Source organism: Spermophilus citellus (genome assembly GCF_964194105.1).
Source record: "Spermophilus citellus genome assembly, contig: SCAFFOLD_55, whole genome shotgun sequence".
In the NCBI taxonomy this organism is placed as follows: domain Eukaryota; kingdom Metazoa; phylum Chordata; class Mammalia; order Rodentia; family Sciuridae; genus Spermophilus; species Spermophilus citellus.
In genome coordinates, this window is record NW_027672793.1 from 1,640,987 (window position 1) to 1,651,736 (window position 10,750).

A 10,750-nucleotide genomic window follows, 5' to 3' on the forward strand; every position below is an offset into this window, starting at 1 on the left:
CAGCCAGCAGCACCTCCCACTCCCTCCGCCGCTCCCTGCCCACACCCCAGTCAGCAGGGAGCAGTCGCTGGTCGCAGTCGCTGGTCGCGGGGCCAGCCGAGCCCGTGACGGGCCGAAAGTGGGTCAAGTGCGGCTGCGCGGCAGCCCAGCGCCTGCCGGGAAATGTAGTCGCGGGGCGGGGCGCGGGAGGCCTGCAGGCTGCGCCTGGGCTGGGCGTGGCCGCGGCCCTGCTCCGCCCCATTTCCACCGAGGGGCCTTGGAAGCGCCCTGCGCGGGTTTCTTCTAGGTCTGGCCTAAGCGGCGCTGTGCCCCGCGCCCGCGGACGTCCATCGAGGGGCCTTGGACGCGCCCAGCGCGGGTTTCCTCCACGTATGGGCTAGGCGGAGCTGTGCCCCGCGCCCGCCTGGGGCAGAAGCTGCGGAAGTTCATGGTCGGAGGCGCTCCCTGTTGTACACACACTCACATATCAGCCCGAGTTGCACATCTTTTAGAGCTTCCTGATCATTTTGTTTTTTAAAATAATAAAGCTCAAAGCAAGCTGTACTGTCCACCTGCAGGACGTTGGTCCTCCCACCGGCCGCACTCCGTCCTCTCGTTAGCCCCGACGTCGGGAGTTTCTCGGTACTCCGCGACCTTCCACTCGCCCACTCCGTGTCGCCGTCGCGCTTGCCTTTTTACCCGAGGGGCTCAAGCCTGTTGCCTGATGAGTTTTCATTTACAGGAAACTCTGGTCATCTCTCCCCTGAGACAACACAGCGGCTTCCTGGGGCTCGTTCCCATTTCTAGTTTGTTGAGGTCTCCAGAAAAAAACTCTTTCATCTGAAGTACTTTTCCCTTTGTAGTAATCCTGCAGTGAATCCTGTAAATGTTTCAGATATCAAGTAACAGATGCTATATGTTTTTTCGGTCTCATTTTTTCTATCATCCCCCACTCCCCGAGATTTTTGCTCAATTCAGTAGAGCAGATATTTTGATTTGTCAGTTATATCCCGCGCCCTGGAGCTGTAAAGATAGATGACACAGTTCAGAGTTCCTATCATCAGAGATTGAGATTTTATACACACACACACACACACACACACACACACACACAATGCCTTGAAACTACACTGACATTATTATTACCCTATATAAACGTATGATTACACAACTGGTGTGACTCAGCACCATATACAGCCAAAGGAATGAGAAGTTATCCTTCATATGTGTTCAATATGTCAAAATGCACCCTACTGTCATACATAGCTAATTAAAACGATTAATAAAAAAAAAAAAAAAAAAACTACACTATGTGAAAGAACAAAGTCCCTTTCTGCTCCAGACCACATCTCCCTTGGGTATCTAGGGACCTCTCCTTTCTCACTTGCCAGGTTCCCAGTTTCTTCCACGTTTCACTTGCATACTAGCAACACTATCAATCTACCAAAGGCACACCCAAGTCCATTCCTTTTAAATTGACGTTTTGTAACTGTTTTTCTTTTCTGAATACCTTGATATTATATTACTAAAAAAACTCACTACAACGAAGGGACAAAGGAAGGAAAAACACTTAAGAATTGAAAATGAAATTATTGGGCACTGATTTCTTCAACCTAAAAAGTTACTTGTAATCCTCTGTTACATAGGATGATCTTTTGGGATATCAGAACTGATGTCCATGGGGGGGGGCGTAAAAATATAGGGTGATGAGTGATATGTAAGGGAAGGACATCCTGTCCTTGTCCTCTCTGGCCTCCCCCTCTTCCCATGGATACTTGTGCAAAGAACAGGAAACACATTGTATCTGGTCTAGTTGCAAATAAAGATGGCAAGCTCTAGCTTCTCTGTTATTGATTGTTTCCGTTTTGTGAATTCATCCTTTAGTACAATAAGAAGTTGATCAGGGCCTGGTGTATTCCCTGTGTCATAAATTATTTTGGATGCTAAGTGTCCTTTGAGATACAACTCAGTTTTCTCATTTACAACTCAAATAACAAAAGTCCAAAGAAATTGATTCTTGTCCACAATGAGATTCTGAGTGCCAAAGCCAAAAGTAGCACCTAGATTTCCTGCCTGCTAATTCAGGGATTTTTTGTTAATTAACAGGTTGACTCTTCTCATTTGATCCACCAGAGTACCAAGGAGACAATTATTCAATAACCACTTTTTTTTTATCTGAGGGGTTTAAGTAATCTTACAGGTTTGAATATTAGCTGTTTTTCTCTAATGTAGATGTATGCTGATTCTTCCTTCAACTCAATTCATAACAGACTATGAAACATAATTAAATTGAGATAACCTGGACTACCATATATATGCAAAAAGCACTGTTTTGATTCGTGGTTTAACTTTATTACCTTTTTTCCTTTTCAAGAATTTATTTATACTCAAGATAATGTTGATGATTTATGTCATGAGAATATCATTCAATTTACCAAAATATTAAAAGTGGTTATAGTAGAAATGGGCTTATGGAGCAATTTTCACTTGTTCAAAAATTTTTCATATATGGTTATATTTCTTTTTAGTAACAAAAAAAAAATATTTTTAAATAGGAGAACTTCCCTTGTAGTTCTTTTGCCTCAAATTGCTTTAAGATAATAAGATACATGCATTCCCAAATTTCTCCTAAATGAATCAACTTCTAAAATTATTCATTTTTTAGTAGTGAACTTACTGGTGTTTCCCCTGCCCCACTTTGTGCTTTTCTGTTTTTCACATTTTCTATATTAATTATGAATTACTAAAAGTATTTTATTTAATATAACATATATACAGAAAAAAGCCAATGAACTTTGACAAATTCAACATATCCATATAACCATTATTCAAATCATGACATACAACATTATAGGCATCCCAGAAGCTTCCTCTCATTGTACACTCTCAGTTATAACAGCAGAAATGTCTCTTGAATTCCAGGGAAATATCCTTTAAAAGTTAATGCCAAAAAGGACATAGTATTTGTAATTAGTCAAAGTTAAACTTTATTTTACTCTCTACTTAGTTTTCCAGATTTGGAAACCTTGAGCAAATGAGATTTTTTTTCATCCTTGATTATTTTGTTTTTAATATGGTAATATCAGTTACACTACAAAGTAACAGTGAGATTAGATGAGAGATGAAATGTAAATCCCTTTGCATAGTGCCTAGCATATGGTAAATACCAATAATGGCTATATTTTAATACAATTCAGAATATTGACTAAAATGATACATATGAAAAGCAGGCCTTGAGCTGGGCAAGGTGGCACATTCCTATAATCCCAGCTACTTCTGAGGCTGAGGCAGGAGGATTACAAAGTTTGAGGCCAGCCTGGAGAGTTTAGCAAATTTGTCTCAAAATTGCCTAAGCAATTTGTCTAAAAATTAAAAACAAAAACCAGGCCCTGATAAATATGAGGGGTTCGATTATTGTTCCTTTTACTTTCTCATCCCTCTTCCCCTATTCAGAATTTTAATTTAGTAGAGTTAAAATAATCTTATAAGCAAAACAATATTAATGCCTAAGTCTAACATTTAAGACCTCATAGTGTGGTTGATTTCCCGGTCTTTTCATTTATAATAAAGTCTAAATAATATAAAAATAGTGTTCCCTAAGAACACAGAGTTAAAACTAGATTAAAGTGAAAAATGTAAAAATACTAAAAGTTTATTTTGATAATAGGAATATTTTCTACTTTTTGTTATATATGTGTATGTGTTGTGGGATGAGCATTATAGTTCTATAAAATGACAATACATCTGATTTTGTGTGTGTGTGTGTGTGTGTGTGTGTGTATGTGTGTGTGTTTCATTAAAATGAGTGGTTATTTTTTTTCAAGTGATTTTAAATGACCAGATATTTGAGTCTTTGAGAATTTACCCAAAGAAAAACTTCAAATTGAACTTGACAGTTCTTTCAAATTTCTGAGCAGAAAAAAAGGGGAACAGCTGGAGCTAAGAGAGAGGCCGCCCCAAGGGTGAAGAGAATTTGGGGGAAGAACAAGTGATAACCCATTGTCTAGGCTCCTCTGCTACCATCTGGCTTCTTGGCAATCTCTCTCCCTTCTCCTGACTGCTTACCTGCCTCTGCGTCTGACTTCCCTTAGACTCCAGCCAAACCTACTGCCTAGATCTGAAGTCTGCTAATGGCTTGGTTGGGAAAACAGCCAATAATAAGTTATAAATGAAGGAAATCTATCATTTGAAACTTTTTTTGAGTCCAAGAACTAAATCTACATCATAGGCTTGTGATATGATGGGAAAATAGCCTCTGTTAGTTGTTGTTATTATTACTATTATTATTTTATCTTGGATGAGTAGGGTTGAGGTTAAGGAGCTGCCTAATTTTAAAATTATTTTATTAATTATGTTTAATAAGTTTATGAAAATTAAATTTAATTTTAAATAAAAACTAATTTTATCATAATTGATAATCTGAGAAATAAATACTTCAAATCCAAAATCAGGATTACTTTAATAAATTTAAATAACACAGGAGAGACCAAATTGATTACACAGTTCTGAAACTGTAGCAAGACTTCTCTTGGAATATTAATGGTGATCAAATTCTATTTTTCTAAGCAAAGAAGACTGGGTTTTGACATATTCAAAACCACATACAAAACCACATTCTGGTTTTCTCCCCTTCAATTCCATCTCTTGTTTCTCTACCCCTTTTCCCTTTTAAAATTTCTAGTGAATGAAAATTCTACTCAACAAATATTGTTTTCTTTTAATAACTAAAGTGTCCCCATTTCTAAGCTAAGAACTGAATTTCAAACAATTATATAACCTTCATTCTCTAAAAATAACTCTGTGTGTGTGCGTGCGTGTCTGTGTGTGTGTGTGTGTAAGAAGAACATTTTTGAACACTGGCTATTCCTGCCAAGAATGCAACTGAAATACACTGGCTTCTAGGTATAGCCACTTTCTCAGCAGAAGACACACAATCTTCGTTTAGGTGTGAATTATTCAGAACAGCACCACCTCCCCAAACTCCTGTTAGACTGCTTCTCAAAAGAATTAAAATGTGATATACTTTTGCACATTATTTTTTTACAAACCTGACAGGGGAAAAATATCTGGACTTTGTGCCAGAAAACAAAGAAAAATGAAGTTAATGTCTGTTTAAGTTTTTGAAGACACATGCTTTACTTAGATTTTTTTAAAACAGGATTTAATATATTTTGAATGTACTACAACTCTATTCTGAAGGCTCTCCATAGGGTACTATTATTGTTCAATATGTGTTAATTATAGTACTTGTTCTTGTTCTCTAAAATGGAAAATTCTACCATTATGTATGTTATCTCCTTTTCCAGATTTCCCCTCAGCACCAGGACATAAAGTAACAAGAGTAGGAGAATAGGACTGGTTTGAACCAGCTAATCCAGACTTTCCCATGAACTCATAATGTTTAATTTGACCAATAAGCTGACTGCATTCAAATTTAGCCAATACATATAAATTTACTAGGGGAAACAAGACAATTTAAATAAAATGGTTCTTAGTATTTGGCAATATCCAAATTAATGCTGCAACACTAATTAAAAATTAATTCTTCCTTAATTTTTTTAAAAAAGGAAGAGGGCAGAATGGAGTTTTAAAGCAGAGTTCAAATACTCAGAGGAAGAAAAGTATGATGAAAGAAACCCAATATTGCTGACACAAAAAGTAATAACAATTATTTTATAGTTAATATTTATTGAACATGTACTAAGAAGAGCATTTCATGTCTTTTAATTCAAACTTTACAATGTCCCCATAAGGTAAATTCGATCTTTATTGGACATCAAAGGATACTACCACATGGCCATAGATACCAGCACAAAATAAAATGAGGTGAAGAAGGCAGGGGCCAGGTTATGTAGGACCTTGAGAATTGTGTTGAGGAGTTGGTCTTTATCTAAGGTAACCAGCTGAAGAGTTTTTAGTAAGGTGTCAGATTTTAATATATGTCATTTGATTTTGTGTGTAGAAAACAGCAAATCCAGAGCTACTCTATGAGATAAACAGTATTATTGTTATTATTTTGCAGAAACAGAAACTGAGGCAAAAAAAACAAACAAGTGACTTACCAGTGTTATACAAGTTTTGACATAGCTGGATTAATACCCAGGCTAAGCCTACCATCCACAGCTATATTTTTACTTCTTCACCTATGATGGGAGTTTTATCCTGATAAAATCATCTTAAATTGAAAATATCATAAGTCAGAAATGTATGAATATACCTAACCTACCGAACATCCTAGCTTAGCAACAGGGTACACTGTAGAGACATGGTTGTGTTTCCTCTTAGTAGCACGAGGCTCAACTGAAGCTGACCAGGAGCAGCAGTTCACAGCCACTACCCAACATGGAGAGAGACTATCCTATGGCTATTCCTCACCTGGGAAAAGACTAAAATGCAAAATTTGAAGTATGGTGCTTACTGAATGTGTAGCACTCTTGCTTGTACCATCATAAAGTCAAAAAAGTTTAAGATGAAACATTGTTAAGTCAAGAATCATCTGTACTGCAAATGAGCATGGTGAACTGGAGTAGGATAGTAACAGTAATAATAAAGACACATGGAAGGATTTGGTGAGATACTGAGACTTGTGCCCATTTCGGCGGCATATACACTAAAATTGGAGTCACACAGAGAAGATTAGCCCAGCCCAAGTGCAAGAATGATATGTGAATTTGTGAAGCATTCCATGTTTTTAAAAAAAAATTATTGAGATCTGGTGATGTATTAAGCATAGTGAGCGAGAAGGCCGGAATTGTAAGTGATGATATGCTTATGGCTTAAGCAAAAGGAGAATTTAGCTGTTGAGTGGGAGATCATGGTCACAGAAGCAGGTTTTAGGTAAGGAGATGAAGAGTTTAATCTTAAATTAACCAAGTTTGAGGAGTTTCTGAGACAACTAACAGGTTATTTAAGATGTAAATGTGGCTGGGTATGGTGGCACATACATGTAATCCCAGCAGCTCAGGAGGCTGAGGCAGGAGGATCACGAGTTCAAAGTCAGCAAGTTCAACTTAGCAAGGTACTAAATAACTGAGCAGGACCCTGTATCTAAATAAAATATAAAAAAATGGCTGGGGATGTGGCTCAGTGGTAAAGCAACCCAGGGTTCAATGTCTGTTACAAAAAAAAAAAAAAAAAAAAAAAGACAACGACAAAAAAGTAAATCTTAAGGGCTCCTGATAACATTTAAAAAGAATGTTACCTTTTGTCCTCTTGCATGCCGTATTTCATACCATTCCTTCCTTTTTACTACCATCTGTGATTGTTTTATTCCATCTCCTGCCAGAATGTAAGCCTATTATGATAGATTTTTTGTTTGACCACTATATTCCCAACATCTGTCATACATAAATTGTCCAATGAATGAATAAAAGACAGCCTTGGAGAATCATATCACAAAATTTTTTGATAAAGGGGAATTCAAGTTCTCCTTATTCATGTGTCCAGTGTGAATAAAAGCACTGTCATAAGGCAATCAATTTGAGGAGCGGGTGGCTTACTAGGGATTGAACCTAGAGGCTCTTAACCACTGGGCCAGCACTTTTTATTTTGAGATAGTGTCTTACTGAGTTACTTAGAGTCTCACTAAGTTTCTGAGTTGACTTTGAACTCACAATCCTCCTGCCTCAGCTTCCAGAGCCACTGGGATTACAGGTGTGAGCCACCACACCCAGCTCCATTTTTATTTTACAGCTTAGGAAACTTTTTTTAATATTTATTTTTTAGTTATAGGTGGACACAATGTCTTCATTTTACTTTATGTGGTGCTGAGGATCGAACCCAGAGCCTCACACATGCCAGGCAAGCTCTCTACCTCTGAGCCACAACCCCAGCCCCAGCAAACTCATTTTTAAGTAATTTGGAAAACACTTATGTGACATATTGACCTGTTTATGCAGGTGGGCTATCCTGGACCTCCTACCTAAAAATTAATGATCACATGGTTCTTTTCAAACCTGAGTTCCTCTAAATCACTTGGCTTAAATGAACATCAGTTTGTCATTGTCCTTGACATTCTCTACCCTTCTCCACCTCCTATGTATACACACTGGGGTTCACAGTATTCAAAACAGTACTATCAAAAATTTAGTATTCACTAAAAACAGCCCAAACTCCATTAACTTTTCTACTTGCTGTTCAACTAAAATGCCGTTAAAAAAAAATAACACTTAGTTATATCAAAATATTTGGCAATGTAAAAGGTCTCCTTTATATTATTTTCTTGGAGCTTGGAAAAGAGTGACCCAGTTTCATTTTCAAATCTGTTTATTCAAAAAAATATTACATTCTAAAGATTCAACAATCTATCAAAATTCAAGTCTGTTTTTTTTTTTTTTTTGTCCCTGGTAGGACTAGAAAATGGTCATATTTTTATAACCCTTTTAGGAAATCTATACTAAAAAAAATAATATACAAAGTTTGACTTTTCAAAAGTCAAATGCAACATTACTTATTGAAATGTAAAAATTGGAAACAAAGTATCCATGTACAGGATATTGATAATGGCACATCCAACATTAAGTAGCCAGTCATCAAAATGTCATTGCTAAATCCCTCTTATATTTTCAGAGTAGTAGTAGGGGGAAATGCTTATAAAATAAATAGAGGAAAGCAAGATACAACATCCACTACGTAGGATGATTGCAACTATGGAAATAAATAAAGTCAAATATTAACATTTGTTCTTGTTGGTGGGTTCTGGGAATTTTTCCAAAATTTTGCTGAATGTAAACTTAATGATTGAAATAAATTAATTCATAACAAGATATAAAATTGACTTTCCTTTTTCCTGAGTCTCTTTATATGCTCATTGGACAAGATTAAAGCCCTTGCTGGGCATAGTAGCACTATCCTGTAATCCCAGCAACTCCAGAGGCTGAAGCAAGTAGATCCCAAGTTCAGGGTTGCCTCAGCAACCTCAGCAAAAATGCTCAGCAACTTAACAAGACCCTGACTCAAAATTAAAAATAAAAAGGGCTGACAATACAGCTCAGTGGTAAAAAACCCCTGGATTCAATCCCCAGTACCAACCAACCAACCAACCAACCAACCAACAAAAAGATTAAAGCCCTTTTTTTCACAAACAAAACAAAAGCCATTTTTCTCTCTAACTTGAAATAATTTGAAATGAAGAAAGAGGTAAAGAAAATAATCAAAAACAAAGGAAAAAGAAAGGAAGAAAGTATCAATAATGGAAGTTAGAATACTCGAAGTCCACTTAAATTTCTATGGATTCTTTGACTAGAATTGACAGTAGTGGGGTAGGGAAAAAGACATTATAGGTATGAGAACATACTGAGGTAGAAAGCCATGAGTTCCAATGACAGAGACAGAGAATTGTGGATATCGGACAAAGGGTGTAAACAAATTATTCTTTGGGAAAAGAATAGAATAAATGGGAAAGAAAGTGTAGTTGTAACTTCTCACTGGTAGACATGATTATCACATGCTTGCTTAGGATAATTTTTATAAAAACCTGGGATAGTTATGATTGATATATAAAATTCTTACTTAAGTAAAATTCTGTGAGCTGTATAAGAAAGAACTAGAGATGAACTTATAATGATTAAATCAGGTTTTTAAAATAACCCATCTGATGGAAAGTATTAAGGAAAGAAATTTATTTATAGCTATACTTTAGCCATTTCTTACACAAACATAAAAATTCCAATTAAGAATGAAGACAATGTGTAGCTGGGTATGGTGGCATAGGTTGGTAATCCCACTGACTCAGGAGGCTGAGGCAGGAGGACTGCAAGTTCAAGGTCAGCCTCAGAAATTTAGTGACACACTGTCTCAAAATAAAAAAAAAAAATAAAAAAAAATTCTTTAAAGAGGTGGGGGTGCGGTTCAGTGGTTAAACATCCCTGACTTCAATCCCTGATACCCACCCCCCACAAATGTGAGGAATAGTAATGCATATAATTAAATAGTTATTTCATAAATTAAATGTTTTGGTAATTGGCTAAATTATATCCATCATTCAGTACTGTTTGAACGGAAGACATAATGAATATAAAGTGTCTAACACAAGTCTGGCATTGAACAGAAATGGCAGCTTTTATCTTATTTATTTTTATGTGGTGCTGAGGATCGAACTCGGGGCCTCATGCTTGCTAGGCAAGCGCTCTACCACTGAGCTATAGCCCCAGCTGAGAAATGGCAGCTTTTATTGATAGTTAATGATCTGCAATATTTTTTTGCAACTTCATTTATTTATTTATTTTATGTGGCTGAGGATCAAACCCAATGCCTCACATGTGCTAGGAAAGCTCTCTACCACTAAGTCACATCCCAAGCCCCATGATCTGGAATACTTTATAATTTCTGTGTCTGCATGAAATATTTGATGTTTTATGCTGTCATACTGTAACAGCAATTTTACACACATGTAAAGACTATTTATCAAACTTATTATTATTATTATTTGCCAATATTAAAGGATTATTCAAAGATTCACTCTTGATAAAAATAAGCAGATAACTATGAAGACAGATGTAATTTTTAGATATGTAAAAGATCAAAGAAAAAATACCTAGTAAATTTTCCACTCATTTTGTAGATGTGGTCCTGCATTTTATCCCTGTGACTAGTAGAATCTATTCAGAACAGGAACACCTGACTTCAGAGCTTATTTTTCTCTAGATAAATTGAGAAGCCAAACCTATAATATTGATTAATGAGAACTTGGAAAGGAAACAGAAGATACTTTATTGCTTATGCTATTAAAACTACTTAGATCATGCTTCAGAATTCACTGGCTATAATGCTG